The sequence below is a fragment of the Cibotium barometz genome, chromosome 41 (genome assembly GCF_041138505.1).
Source record: "Cibotium barometz isolate CiBa-2024 chromosome 41, ASM4113850v1, whole genome shotgun sequence".
Classification (NCBI taxonomy): Eukaryota; Viridiplantae; Streptophyta; class Polypodiopsida; order Cyatheales; family Cibotiaceae; genus Cibotium; species Cibotium barometz.
In genome coordinates, this window is record NC_141086.1 from 4427315 (window position 1) to 4444156 (window position 16842).

The window sequence follows — 16842 nt, forward strand, 5'->3', positions numbered from 1 at the left end:
CTATGCATAAAAATCAAATTTACTGAGAATAACACTTTTGAAAAAAAAATCCTTTATGCATCTTTCTATGCATAAAAATTAATTTCAATGAGAATAACACTTTTGAAATAAAAATAATTCCTTTATGCATCTTTCTATGCATAAAAATTAAATTTAATAAATAATATCAGTGATATCCATGCATATTCATAGGTGAATATGTACATGGAGTAATTAAAATATTTCTTTTAGATGCAAAAATGGTGGGATTTACTCTTTTGGAATAACATAAAAACATTCTTTTCCACAAAATTTTGGAAAATTTTACCATAACCTACTTTGTATGGCTGACCATTTCTCATTTTTATCATTCTACTTTAACTTAAATTAATCCAAATTAGATTCATAGAACTCTTATCTACACAATTTTCTAAAATTCAAGAGAGTAAATAATAAGAAGAGTTTAATTAATCCCTTAGTTAATCTTTCTAGGATTAAGAAAGGCTGGAATGTAAAGAAGAGAAGGGGGTGGCCTTTTCATCAAGGCATAGCATTTGAATTTAATTCAATTAACTGTAAAACATAAAAATTAAGAAAATCATAGATTCTTCATTAAACAAGTAAGAAAATTAGCTTACATGGAGCTTGTAAGCTCTCCTTTGCTTGAGGGATTGAGGGTTCTACTCTTGTTTGAAGCAAGAGTGGCCACCAATTCACTTTGGAGAGGATTAGGCCAAAAATAATTGAACTATTATTTCAATGTAGACAATGCATAAACACCATTAAGCTTTTACAAAGAGAGAGGCTTCTATTTATAGGAAAAAGTGAGCCTCTAACCAAGCAAACTAATCTTAGAATTTTCCACATCAGTTTGGTCAATTTTTTACCATTTTTGGATCAGTTCAGCTTACTTTTTGGATCTAGTTTTGAAATAGGAGAGAGGAGAGATGAAAATATCTCATTTTATTGATTAAAAATTGGGGATAATGATGAGAAAAAGGCACCTACTTCATGACAGGAGATCCCCACACTGAGGTGTCAAGATTCAGTTTTTTAATTCTTTTCTTTGGTCTCTTAAGTCCACTCTTCATCTTAGGTGAGCATTTACTCATTTTTTGGGGGGTTTTTCTTTTATTCTTCAATTTATCTCCTCCCTACATTTGGATTAATCTTACTGGTCCATAGGAACCTTAATCCAAAATTTTTAGAAAATTTAGACCCTTAGGCTAAGGTCTTTTGTACACATTATAATTTATTTCTAATGCACCTTAGGAATTTCTTTTTGAACTTCTGTTTCGGGGGAATTTATTTTGATAAGAAGGGATATTTTTCCATCCAAAGATATCTAAAAACTGAATTACCTCTCTCTAGAATATTTTCTTTCTCTCTCTAAGAGGCCAAAACAGATAGAAACAAGATCTGTTATTATTCTGAAAAGGGGATCGATTACAGGGGGAGAAACTGGACATCTTGAGGGGCTAGGGAGGAATCTTACATCTTGAGGGGCTAGGGAGGAATCTTACATCCTACCCCACTTAAAAAAACGCGAGATGTCCTCATCTCGCAAACTAGAGGACAACTCTTTCCCTTAAGATCCAAGTGATTCTGAGGTTCCTTATAGTCTAGTCAACCCAATAGAATCCTGGGATAAAGATCCCTTATATAGAACTCATCAGATAACAATTCATTCAGATCATATCATTCATATCTTTAACATGATAATGGTCTATTAGACCAAAATTTTCGTCTGAATAGTCCTCCCTTTGGGAATTTCAATTATACAGGTTTTTAATTTGTCATCCCTTAACTTGATCCACTGGGTCAAATGTTAACAGTAGCAATCAATCAGCACAATCCACTAATCTCATAGTGATTTGCTGAAGTCATTATCGTCATACCAGTTACAAACATCGTCACCACAGGGACTCATCCCATTCATCCTCATTGTGGTTTTGCTCAGCTTATCATTTTTCAATCCAAAATTCAGGAATCATCATTTTTCAATCAGAATCCAAATCAATTCATCAGTTGTTGTCAACCAAAATTTTAAAATCATATCAATCACATTCAAATTTATCATCAGGATAGCATTTTTGCTTATAGTTTCAAGGTCTTAGATTTACTCATATATACTGCCAGTAAAGAGTTACAGTTATACCCTCGGTATATACAGGTAGTCACGGTCCTTGGAATTATAAGGTAAATACCATCATGTCTAGGCCTCAAGCAAGTGAGGGATTCCATGCAATTGCGGTACTTCCATCTGAAGACCCAATTACTAATTTATGAATTTCAGTCTGAATATCAATTTGTATGAATTTCATCACACAATTACAACCTTTTACCGCTACTTCATAAATTTTTGACATTTTTGGCTTCTCGGTTGATTCACTTTAGCGAATTTTCTCTAATACTAGTTGAAAGATCCCTGCCCCCTCCGCGCAATGAATTCGGGGGTGCTAGCAATGGAAGTAGCACTTTTTAGCGCAGGGCAGAGCCTCTCACTTGGGGCCCCTCCCACGGATATCCAGACAAGAGACTAATCCCTCGGTTCTTCCAAAACCAAGCCCAGAAAAACTTCCCTCGCCCAGAAAGCACGAGCGATTCCTCCAAAATATTTTTACTCTAATGTAGTCAAGGTCATCACTAACCAAACTGATCCAACCGAGCCTATAAAGACACTCGATCAGATCAAGGAAGAAACTTGCACTTGGATCATAGAGACCAATGCTTTTTTCCTCATTGAGAGGCACAGTCTTTGATTCTTTTCCATAGAACAATTTTTATCCGAGATTTACTTCATCTATCGTACCATAACAGAATTGAGTCTCATTTTAGGGATCCATCAATCCAGCCTAATCCCATCCAAGTCCCGTGGGTTAGCCAACCACCCAACCACTGTAGTGATGGGATCTCATCGGTGTACTTATGGCATCATTGGCAACTAGAACGCTCACCACCTATCCACTCAGGGGCCTTTTCGATAGTTCCTAGCTCATAGTACCCAGCAATATATTCACTTATATAAAAAAACTAAAATGGAATCTCCGTTGAAGATCAGCAAGATCAACTAACGGATCCATATAAAAGAGCCATGGACTCATCCGTTGAGGACCAGCAAGGTCAATCAGCCAGATCCATGCCCGAATTCAGAAAACAACTCTTACTCCTTGTTCCAATATCTTCCCCTACGCACGTGTGGGTATCCTCGGCGACCCAGAGCCCGAGCACCGTATGGTCAGCACCCTCAAGGATCCTTCACAGGTCACCTAGTGCTTCACTGATAGGCTGTTTCCTTGGTCCCTCATCCACCATACCGGAAGCTCAGGTCTAGACCTCGGCCGACCTTGCTATGCGAGACATCCTCCGTTGACTCTCCGTCCAGCTATTGCAACTTTATCAGATAGGTCTCCACAACCTCATTCACAAGATGGTCAAAATGCTTCCCCGCATTTTTGACATAAAACAATCATTTAAAAACAGGTCATAAATATAATTTCTATAACGAATTCTCATCTTTCCACATTGTTCCACGTCAATCCTCATTTATTGTATATGGATTCCCATTCACATCACATCTTTTTCCATCTCATCATATCTTTTCTCAATTATCCACATCAATTCTTATCACTCGCATCTACCTATATCCACATCTCATCACATCATATTCATTCACATCACATATCACATCTATCCCAATTTACATCACATCTCATTCATTAACATCCCGATTCACATGACATCACATCTCATTCATTTGCATCTCGATTCACATGACATCACATCTATTCACGTCCATCACATTCATTTACATCACATCCGTTTACATCCATCACATCACATTCATTCATATATAAAAATATTACTTTCATCAAAAATGGATTTTTATGCATAGGTAGATGCATAAAAGAATATTTTTTTATTATAAAAGTGTTACTTTCATCAAAATGGATTTTATGCATAAATAGATGCATAAAAGAATATTTTTTTAAATATAAAAGTGTTACTTTCATCAAAATTGATTTTATGCATAGATAGATGCATAAAAGAAAATTTCTTTAATTATAAAAGTGTTACTTTCATCAAAATGGATTTTATGCATAGATAGATGCATAAAAGAATATATTTTTTATTATAAAAGTGTTACTTTCATCAAAATGGATTTTATGCATAAATAGATGCATAAAAGAATATTTTTTTATTATAAAAGTGTTACTTTCATCAAAATGGATTTTATGCATAAATAGATGTATAAAAGAATTTTTTTAATAAAAGTGTTACTTTCATCAAAATGGATTTTATGCATAAATAGATGCATAAAAGAATATTTTTTTATTATAAAAGTGTTACTTTCATCAAAATGGAGTTTTATGCATAGATAGATGCATAAAAGAATAGTTTTTATTATAAAAGTGTTACTTTCATTAAAATGTGTTTTTATCCATAAAATGATGCATAAAAGAATTTTTTTTGTAAAAGTGTTACTTTCACTAATATTGATTTTTATGCATAAAATGATGCATAAAAGAATCTTTTTTATTACAAAAGTGTTGCTTTCACCAATATTGATTTTTATGCATAAAATGATGCAAAAAAGAAATTTTTTTATCAAAATAAGAGTTCACTTTAATCCTATGTTTAAATCCCATGAATATTGGAAAAATGAATAAGTAAATACTCAGTGAAGAAAAATTATACCGTTTTATATTCTCTAGGATGGTAACGAGAAAATTCAGAAAAACTATTGAAGTCAGAATTTAGATAAATGACTAATTTATTCCTCATAGGAATTCGTGTTTAGTTTTGAATTTAGTAAAGTAGTAATTTAAATATTACCTTCGCGAAAGATAGTTCAGGGAGAACCTTTCCAGACTCAAACCTTGAATCAGACTATGATCAAGACGTAACTCCTTCGTCAGTTTCAAGAAATGACGATGTGACCAGTTCAGTCATCTACACTCAAATCACCCACCGAATCTGAAACTAAGTTGAGACCTTTGATTTTGATCTGAGGATCAAGAATTCAGAATTCGAGGAATTCTGCTTGGGAATCTAGACTTGTGATCTGCGGAATTAAGATATACTCATTGTATTCAAAAGAAATGACGATGTGACCAGTTCAGTAATCTACACTCAAATCACCCACCGAATCTGAAACTAAGTTGAGACCTTTGATTTTGATCTGAGGATCAAGAATTCAGAATTCGAGGACTTTTGCTTGGGAATCCAGACCTGTGATCTAGAAGTCTTGGGATACGGAATTAATATATACTCATTGTATTCAAAAGAAAATCAAAACTGAAAACTTGCATAGAAACCCTATTTTCTTAAAGGACTGTCTTACGCCAGAATGCTGGAGGGAGCATTTGGTATATGTGTGTTCTAAGGGAAGTTTGGTTGCAACAGCTGGCGCGGGGAGTGTTCAAAGGACAGCTCAGCCTCGGTATGGTTAAAATGGTGCGCTTTTGGTACGATGGACGAGGGCCAACGAAGCGGTCCCTCAGTGAAGTGCCAGGACACCTAAGGAGGATCCTGGAGGGTTCTGACCAGGCGATGCACGGGCTCGTGGTGCCGAGGATACCCATTCATATGTCGTGGAAGATATATATGTATGATGACGAGAAACTTATTGTAATTTGCTACTAGATCTTGTTGTTGACTTGCTGGTCTCAACGGAGAGTCCAGAGTATGAGGTCCCCGCCCGCCCACTCTGGAGCTCCTGCCGGCGCAGCGGAAGCGACGTCGGCCTCCTGTGCGGGATGGGGGTCTTGCACACTCGGGGCCTCGCCCGCAGATGTCCGGGACGAGAGGCGAGCCCAGGGGGCGGTCCCTCTGAGACCGGGCCCGGAAAACTCCCCTCGTCTGGAAGGCACGGGCGATTCCGCCACAGGAAGGTGAAAATTATTTTAACTAGGAGATTACTCTAACAAGTCAAGTCTTGACTAAATTAAACTGATCTGACCAAGCGTGAAGTCACATGGTCAGATCAAGAAGAGACTTGCACTTGGTCCATGGAATCACCACTTTTTTCCTCATTTTCGAGGCAGAGCCGATGATCCCTTCCCACAGAACAAGGTCTTCTCAGGATTTAAACTGATTAACTAATCGTATCTAGTTGTGTCGCAGGAATCCTCCAATCCAGCCTAACCCCATCCGGTTAGCCAACCACCCGACCACTGAATTGGTGGGATTCCTTTATAAAGATTTGATTGGGTTTTTGCCCAGGTACCGAGGAAAAGAGTTCCCAGGCCCCCTAGCCGGTGATTCATACAAAAATCAAATAGGCACACCACATACACACCCAATATGAAATTGCCATTTATAAAACAGATTCGAGTGGCTTTAAGACAATCCTTGAATAAAATCATAATATTTTCGATCATCAATTTTCAAAATTCCAAGTCCATTGTATTACAAAAATGCATCATCTGAACTCTCCGTTGAAGACTAGCTGGCTAACCAACGAGATCTAGTATCAAGTTTTTGTTTCCAAAAGCCTTTCCTTTTTGTCCATCAGATATCTTCCTCGATGTACTCAGAACCCTCTAGGATCCTCCTTAGGTGTCCTAGCACTTCACTCAGGGACCGCTTCATCGGCCCTCGCCCATCGTACCGGAAGCGCACCATTTTATCTGTACCGAGGCTGGTCAAGACCTCGGCAGACTTTGCCACGGGCGACGTCCCTTGACGACTCCCCACCAACAACGAACCTCCTTTAGAAAAACATTAGCCAAATGCTTCCTCCAGCATTCTGGCGTAAAATAGTCCTTTGAATGAAAAACAAAGTTTCCAATGCAAGTGAGATTCCAGTTTGAGATTGGTTCCAAAGACCCTTTTTCCAATAATTTCCAATTTCATAATGAGGATCCTTGATCTCTCATGAGGGTAATCTACCCGTCATTTTATCCATTTATCCAACTAGATTCTTGGTGAGATTAGTCAGGGAAAAACTAGATTAGTTCCGGTAGTCTATTCTTTGGATTCTTGGTGAGATTGGTCAGGGAAAAACTAGATTAGTTCCGGTAGTCTATTCTTTGGATTTAGTAACTGGAATTAGTCACGAAGTTTTTGTCTGATGATTCAGATCGAGAGAAGGACAATTAGGTTTACTATCTAACCTCATGTAGTCTAACTAAATTCATTTAGTTTAGTTCTACCAGGATTACTTTCAACTAAACAATTTTTGGGTAAATATCCATTTAGTGATTTTACCAATTCAATTATCCAAGATTTTATTTTTCCCACATAAATTCTCAACCTTAACTCATTAGGTAAAATTATGATGGAAATTCATCTTTTCACATTAGAATTTAATTCAAATCCATCTTTTCTCAATTATCATGGAAATTTATCTTTTAACTAAAATATCAATACCTATTTTTTGAATAAACTTGAAATCCTTCTTTTTCTCATTTCAATGAGTGCAATCCAATTATCATGGGAATTCCTCTTTTCCCTAAATTAAATCTATTAAAATTCTTCTTAAAAATTACTTAAAAATAACCATTAATTCCTTTAAGCTAAAAATTCCACTTTTCTCATCTAAACATTTGAACTCCAATATAGTAGGGATTCCTCTTTTATCGTTTAAACAAGTTACCTATGCAAACAAATAAATTTAATTTAATTTTTCTCTTAAATTTTAAATAAAAATCTCCATTAATTACTTTGCACTAGGAATTACACTTTCTTCATTTAATTAATTGAATTCTAATATGGTGGGAATTTCTCTTTCATCATAAAAAATTATCTATATAAAAAGATAAATTTAATTATATTTTCTCTTAAAAATTAAATAAAAATCTTCATTAATTACTTTGCACTAGGAATTACACTTTCTTCATTTAATTAATTGGATTCCAATATGGTGGGAATTCCTCTTTCATCATAAAAGTTTATCTATACAAAAAGATAAAAGTTAAACATCTATACAAAAAGATAAATTTAACTAAAATCTTTCATAAATTATACATTATTTTAGCATTCCAATTTTTATTCTCTAAATCATTGGAATACATGGATTTCCAGTGTCTTGGGATTACTCTTTTAACATAAAAATAAATTACCAAAAATTTCTCTTTTTCCTAGAATGACCACTAATTGGATCATTATCTAATTATGGATTGATTCATAATTTCTCTATGAAATAAATATCATAAAAGCATTAAAAAGCCATTATTTTGGCCTCCAATTAGACAAGCATAAAAATTATTTTTGGATTAGAGAAATGCTTCATGATGAGAAGCTTCATTTGGATTGAGAATAGGTCATAGGAATGACCTTTCTTTGGGGGGAGAGAGAGAAATGCTTAAAAACCATTAAAATTAAGCATAAATGAAAATTTATGTGTTTCTTTATTACAATACATTAAAACATTTCAATAATATTCAAAAGCCATTTAAATTAAAGCTTCTCAAGCTTGAGAGGGGTTGAGAAGAAAGAAACATTTAGAAATTATAGAAAAAAGACCATAATCCACTCTTTACCTCCTAAAATGCTTGATTCTTTAGTCACTGTAGAGGCCCCCAACCAATCAATTGGTTTGGTATGTGGTAGGAATCACCAAGGAAGATTGAAGAGAGAGAGAAGCTCCAATCTCTTCAATTTTGTAGAGGTTTTTAGAGGATAATAGAAATTAAGCTTAGTTTAGAGTAATATCGGCATAATTTAGTTCACAGATAATAATACAAAGGAATGAGAGTTTATTTATAGGAGAGGGAGGCCACTAACTGAGTCCAACTGAGTTCTAGAATTTTTCAGCTTCAGTTTGGCTGAATTTGGACAAGTTTTGAACCAGTTTGGCTTTGTGAGTCCCTCGGTCTTAAAACTTTGTGAGGAACTGTCTTTATCTTTGGCTTGAGCCATGGTTGAAGTGGTGCAAAAGGATCTGTTCTGGAACCATCACTTCATCTTCATCAACTGTGTCTAGTTTCGCCTTGTCTTTAACTTCTGCAGGGATTGGACCTGCATATGGTTATGTGACATGTCTATATTTCATGTAATGATAATATAAGTCACCTCTAGCCACCGATGATATAGGATATATGTTTACCATATATCTGATGGTTCATTAGCCATGTATGTTATCTTATGTATGTTTTCATACATGTTCATGATGCCATGTGTGTCATGTATATTTTGTTATGGGATAGGTCTATATGTCATGTAATGATGATGTAAATCACCTCTAGCCACACTGATGATGTAGGCTATGTGTTTCATGTATGTGGGTCTCCATTAAGGGGGACAAATGTCATGTTATGTTATGTATATCATGCCATGTTATTATGTCTATGTCATTTCATGTCACACAACCTCCTTAGGATGAGACTTGTTTGGGCACCAAGGGGGGTGTTGAAATGTGTGGTGTCCAATGTGATATGGGTGCCTATGTTCAATGTCAATGTCATGCGATGTTCATGTTGATGCCATATATGATAGTATAAGTGATATCGGTTGTAATGCCAATGTATGTGTATGTCTAGTCACATTAAATTTATGTTATTTTATGTGTATGTTGATGTTGGGTAGAAACCCTACGATTTGGGATGTTATTTATGGTCATATGTATGTGAGAATAATGTGTATAGGTCAACGAATGTGGAGCAAAGGTTGTGTGTAGCATTCTCGTAGCATTTATATGGATGTAGGCAAATTACATCTGGACAAGCATGTGGACCAAAACCGAATCTTACTTTTGGTGTATGTATGTAAGAACCCATGTGGGTGTAAAATGAAGCATCGTGTGTCATTCTCACTAATGCAAGTTTTAATTATGTGCTTAGCACTCTCTAGCACACGAATACCATAATTTTCAACAACACCCATATAAACCTACATGAAGCTACCCAAGTGTGGTGCAAATATATGGTCCGTCAACCTTTGAAAGGTAGCAAGTGCATTAGTAAAGCCAAAAGGAATAACTTTAAAAGCAAAAGTACCCCAAGGAGTGGTGAAAGTGGTTTTGTCTATGTCGTCTCAAATGAGCTACTTGCACCTTGTAGTATATTGAATATCCATCACAAAAGGTGTACATTTGTTTGCTATTATATCCAAGATCACATCCTGAAAAGGAATTCTTTGTTACCTTTTTTAACTTCTTATGCAAACCCTCCATTTACCATTCTTCTTTGGTAGGAGAGATACCCATTGAGAACTTTCTATAGGAATAATTAACCCTACATTGAGAAGTTTTGTCACCTCCTCCTGTAACACTTGGGTTTGAAGAGGCCCCAATTGTCTTCTGAACCACTACTTTTTGTAACTCTTCTAATTCTATCTTATGTTATACACCATAAATTTGCCTCACTTCTTCATCAGAAGTGGCAAACAATTATACTCATGGCAACCCTAGTAGCATATACTAATACTCACATAATTCTTCCTTGGTTAAATTTTTGTCAAGCATGCAACTTCTTGGTGAAGGAGGGTGGACTTTCCTTTTCATCACTAGATCCTCTATACTAAATTGTGTATAGCTCTACATCTGTAACAGTGATATCACTCTTGAGAATCTTCCTCATCACCCAAAGAAGTCATGGCTTCCTCACTAGTTTCTCTAGATCTGCACTTGAATTTTTACTAGGGAATCACCTAGGGCCATATGCCTAATTCCCCATATGCCTAGTAACTTACTGTATTGATCTTATGTAGCCCACAGTCTTCCCAAGATCAATGGATGATTAATCCTCTATAGCCTCTTCCTAATAACTTACTGTATTGATATTTCGTAGCCACAATCTTCCCAAGATCAATGGATAATCCTCTATGGCTTCTCCTAGATCAACAACATGAGAATCCATGAGTGTATTTACACCAAACCTACTATGAATTCTTCAACCACACCCCTTGGAGGCATCCTCTGGCCATCAACCACTCTAATTAGTGGATATTTATTGGCTATAATAAAGCATGGAAGCTGCAATTTCCTCTCTCAAGTGCATCTTCACCCTCTTTTATAAACTAGTTAGCATGCAATTCGTTTGCTTTGAAATTCTCGACCTCTTTTAAGTGTTGGCCAAGAGGGATTCATGTGCCATGGTTTTTGCCGCTTTGTTGCTTCCAGTTCTTGGTATTGTAGCCTAAGGGTGTCCATGTCCTACTTGTGAGAATTGGTGAGCATTCCTACTTGTGAGATTTGGTGAGCTCCTCTTTGTTGCTTCTAATTCTTGGTATTGTAGCCTAAGAGCATCCATGTCCTACTTGTGAGAGTTGATAAGCGTTCCTACCTGTAAGAGTTTGTGGGCTCCTCTTGTGTGGACTTAGTAGCAACAGTGAGCTCATTTTCTCAAGCTTGTGGACTTCCTCTTTTCTCTTTTTTGATCTTGTATTATTCTAGTCTGGCAACCTTCTCATTTGCCTCATGAGAATGGTTGAGCTTTTGGTACTCATCTCCCCCCTAGCACATGAGCTCTGTTGTTATCAAAATAGTTACATCTTAGATTATTCTTGAGCCACATGGTCGATAATCTTAACCTATCATCAACATCCTATGGGATAAGATGGTGAAATAGAGACTATTGATTCCTTGAGAGTTTGTGCAAGGGATGGTTTGGATGGTGGGAGGTCTAGATATATGGATGTTGTGGAAGTTATTATGATGTGGGATTGGGTGAGGGATTTGCAGAGAGGGAGCCTACTCATGTGTCACTTGTCTTAGTGGGAAGCTTTGACTTGGGCTTTCATGCAACTCTCCCTACTAGAGAGCTTCCTGTGAAGTCTCATGGTTCAACTCTCAAAATCGAGAGGGTCTTCTTCCTAAATGGATTAGGGAATTGGGATTTATAGTTTCTCTTGTTGGGCAACAGGCTCAATCAAATTATTCTCCATGGGTGCCTTGGGTGAGGATATACGGAGGGGTTATGGCTTGTTTCCATCTTTATTTCTCAGGGGGAAGATGAGGCTTAGGATTTTCAAAGATACATTACTTCATAAGGTGGGCAGGTACAAGAAATGGGAGTTCTTTGCCAGTGGCATGACATAGAGCTTCTGTGAGCATGTGGGCATAGTGTACCTTTCCTAGTGGATTCTTACAAAAGCCTTGGAGTTTGTTGTTAAAGGCCTTGTCCCAATTCTCTAGTTGTTGGATTTTAAGTAGCTTGGCTAGAATGAGCATTGTGCCTAGTTGGGTTGGTCCCTAGCCTTTTGGTGAGTGGGAAAAGTGAGCACCCTAGCCGGGGCACCAATTCTAGGACAATGATGTCCTTAAAAATTGGGCCCATTAGAGTTGAAGCCTTTTTTGGTGACAAGATGCCAAACTTCATCCATGGTTCCTTTCCCAATTTGGAATTTAGTTAAGATAAGAAGTGTAGGGTTCTTCTAACTAGATAGCTAAGGAGTGTAGGGCTCTTCTGACTAGAAGTGTAGGGCTCTTCTAACTAGAAGTGTAGGCACTTCGTCCATGGGTCCTTTCCCACTTTGGAATGAAAAGATGTAGGGGAGGAGAGAGCTTGAGCTCTTGCAAGCACACACACACTCACACAAACCCTAGAAGAGAACACACAAGGTGAGAGGCTGAAAATTCTTCTTCTTATTCACACAACAAAAGAGGTCTACAAAGAAAAAGTGACTAACACACATAATAGAGTATATACAAGCGGTCCATATAATATGAATACGCTAAGAGGAGTGGGAATGTGGAGTTCAGCTGTCGAATCTCTGGCGAAGATATGTTGGTGCTGCCAGCTACCAAACCTGCCACAGTGATGTAAATGTCAAACGGTCATGCAGACGCCTCGTGAGTGTCAACTCATGTTGAGCTTGACATCTCAACATGGAAGTGTAAGGCTCTTAACTACATCCTCGTTGAGATGATCCTGCTTTGTGACCCATTTGACATCTCTACCTCCACTCAGTTTATCAGTATCGTGGTAGCCTCAATGAAGTGCTGGGTGAGGTAAAAATCTAGGTCCCATGATGGATGGTTGAAAGGTAGAGGCCAACCTTGTCAAGGTAGGGAGATACTTTAGAGGTAGTTGAAAGATGGTGTAACACTCTACCAATGGATACTCTACTCTATAGTGATTTTTGAGGGTGGTCTTTACCTATGTCTGAATGAGGGCTCTCCTCAAAACTATGCATGAATGAGGGCTTCTCAGACCTTGTAAAGCTTTTTTTGTTCTAGGGAGCATGAATCTTCTTTAATGTGACTCCTATTTTGGAAAATGGATTATCTTCTTAGTTTAGGTATATGTGGAGGTTGTTTATGTGAAGTACAATAATGCAGAGAAGAGGGTTGGTCATAGCATAAACAAGATCTAGGACATGCAACTTTAAATGAATCTATAGTTCTAAGCTTTGTCTTACTATGGATGAGTGTTAGGGGTTAACCTAGTGAGCACCATGTTTCATGGGACATAAAGTTATGGCTAGCTCCCATATCTGTTGAAATATACAAGTGAATAGGGTGTGTGCAGGAACAAGCCCTTAGCACAGCAAGAGGCTGTAAAGGAGAATCTGTAAATGTGAGAGAAGCTGTGAAAAGGTGAGAAGTATCTACTGGGAGAGAATAAAGGGTAGCATGAGGAGATTTGCGAGGTGTGGAGATATTCTGGGAAGAGGTGGAGTGAATAAAGGGTAGCATGAGGAGATTTGGGAGGTGTGGAGATATTCTGGGAAGAGGTGGAGAGAATCAAGCAAAAGAGGTGGAGTGAATCAAGGAGAGATCAGTGGGATTAGGTGCTTGGATGTAAACTCTATAAATTGAGGCATTAGCCTAATGAGAATTTGCTAGTTTTTTATTATCCATGTCTACATTAAGCTATCAGTTAATTGCTCACTAATAATCACATCTTAATTATCGTCTAATCTCTTTAGTAATGATGTTGATTCTAACATTTGATCCACCATAGCTCATCACATTGCTGCAAATTTAACATGGTATCAGAGCCTAGCCTAGAATCCATCAAATTTATGAGCCCATTATCTTGCTAATCACCTAGCTAATCAAGATTAGTAGATAATCAAATTTTACCTCTTCTTTTCAAAGAGCTTCTATACCCCCAGCTGGTGGAGGAGCTTGATCTCTCTCCAAGCTTAACAATAGCCTCCAAGCTCTTGGCCATACAGTCATACTCCCAAGGCTTCAACCCATTCAAACAAATCGCCAAATCGCCGCCCGCCAACAACTGCAAAAATCGCCAAATCGTCGCCCGCCAACAACTGCAAAAATTTGCTAATTCGCTGGCGCCTGTTTTCTGAGGGAAAATGAGATCTTATCTGCTCCAAATGAAATGGCTCCAATTCCTCTTGGCCCTAGGGGTTTTCAAGCGTGCTCTACAAGCTGGTGAAGATAATTTTTTATTTGATCAAGTCTACAGTGAGATCCAAGCTCTTCATCTCAAATCTACAAGTGACTTTGGTAAAACAGAGATTAAGCATTCAATGTTTAGTCAAATCTTGTGTTTCTTTGCTTAATCCTCTACTAGACTAATTGCTATTGATGACCTTGAAGTATTTAAGCTCATTTGAACTCTAAGGCCTTAGATCTGGACTCCCCGCATACTCTGTTTTCTACACACAAAATAGAGGATTAATTTGCTTAATCAGTAAATTAATCAATACTAATCACTGTATTTTGGTAAAATTAAGGGTTCAAATTAACCATTAGGTATCTGATACAGATCTCTATCACTTCAAATTAAAATTCAGAGATGGTTTGATACTCCAACCATTCAGTACAGATCAGCTACACTTGGTTTTATGTAATTTTTATAGTGAATTTATTCTGATAAATCTGTTTTGTAATCATCACCTTGCATTTGACCCCTGCTTAGTGCCTACAAATCACACTCAAATTCAAGTTATTCACAGCCAATGTTACATTTGGGAATGTGCATAAGAATGAATGCTATATGCATTATGTATTGGGCACACATGGGTGATTACATCATTGTAAAAATGGGACCAAACACTATCCTTGTCCAGAATAAGGCAAGAGGTAAGACCTCCCGCATAGATTTGGGTTTGCATTGCATAATTAAAAAAATGACACAAGAAAAAAAGCCCAAAAGAACTGTCAACAATACATTAAAACATGCTCACATGGAGCAAGAATTGAAGGACAAGCTCGTGGCCCCAGCCATGAAAGAAGAAGAACATCTCTTTTCAAGAGGAGGATCAACACAGAGAAGAAGAACTAGAGGAAGCATTGAAGGAAGACATGGACGCGTGAAGAGAAGCTGCTCCACAACAACAAGAAGACTGAAGACAAGAGAAGATGTGAGGCTCCAAGAAGTGAGGAGCCATGTGAAAATCTGTAAGGAAGAGAGAGAGAAACCCTGCAACCCAATGTAACCTGCCCCAATAGAGTAAAACCACCTCTTAGCCACCGATGATGTAGGCCATGTGGTAGATGTATGTGTGAGCACTTTAGTCAAGGTCACGGGCACTTGTAGTAGCCTTGGACACATAGAGAGAGAGAGAGTGTCAAGGACTATGAGTTTAGGGACTTGAGACACTAGGCGCGAACTATCAAGTAAGAGAGAAACGGTATAGGATCCAGGTGTGCTAGGAGTATTCATTTAAGGGGAGGTGTTGAAATATACAAGTGAATAGGGTGTGTGCGGGAACAAGCCCTTAGCAAGAGACTGTAAAAGAGAATCTGTAAATGTGAGAGAAGCTGTGAAAAGGTGAGAAGTATCTACTAGGAGAGAATAAAGGGTAGCATGAGGAGATTTAGGAGATGTGGAGAGAATCAAGCAAAAGAGGTGGAGTGAATCAAGGAGAGATCAGTGGGATTAGATGCTTGGATGTAAACTCTATAAATTGAGGCATTGGCCTAATGAGAACTTGCTGGTTTTTTATTATCCATGCCTACATTAAGCTATCAGCCAGTTAATTGCTCTCACTAATAATCACATATCATCTAATCTCTTTTCTAATGATGTTGATTCTAGCATTTGATCCACCATAGCTCATCACATTGCTGCAAATTTAACAATATCTACTAAGGCTAGTTTTTTATTGAATCTAGTCTCTATGGTCATGCCAATCCAAACTAGGGTCGACTTCACCTCCCATTCTTCTTCCTCCAAGTAAATGGCTTGGGCCATGTGAATGGAGAAGAAACTCCTATGCAGCTTCTCATCCCTTGCTTTGGCTTCTTTACTAAGCTTTCCTTTTCATCTCATCTTCTCTTTTCTTATCTTCCTTATTTTTGTGGATGATCTTAAGGGCATTTTTTATCAAAGGCCCCCAAAGTAGCATTGTTAAGGTTTTCAACCATTGAAAAATCCCTTTATCCCTATGCCATCAAGTATTTCAACATGCGCTAAACCTTGCTGGCTCATGACATCAAGTGTCTTGACGTGTGCTAAACCTGTTTGGCTCATGACATTAAGTGTTTTGACGTGTGCTAAACCTTGTTGGGTCATCTCACATACAAGGAATTGTCCATTCCTCTATACTTAAGGTTACATTTTTTGTTTTTCATAGTGTCCATGTTGTTGACTTTGATATCCTCCTCTTTGAGCTTGTACATTAGAACCAGTCGACTTTGATATCTTCCTCTTTGACCTTGTCACATCAAACAATTTCTTACACCATAATTTATCAATAATCATACATATTCTAGCCTCTTTTATACCTAGTGTCAAGTCTCAAGATTGTTGTAGCAGAAAGACCGACTCCGAAAGAATTTGAGAAGCCTGGGATTAAATGTCTCCTAAAGTTGGATGAAAGGAGGTTGTCTAGTGCATTGATAACAAAAGTGGTTCAAAAGAGAAGGAAGCTTCAAGTGGAGAGAAACTCTTAAGTTCACAATCTTTGAAGAAGGTGATGTGGTGCTACTTTGCCTTTTCCAAGAGGGGTTCCAGCCACTCACACAAGTGATACAAAATGAGGATCACAAATGCATGGGCATGT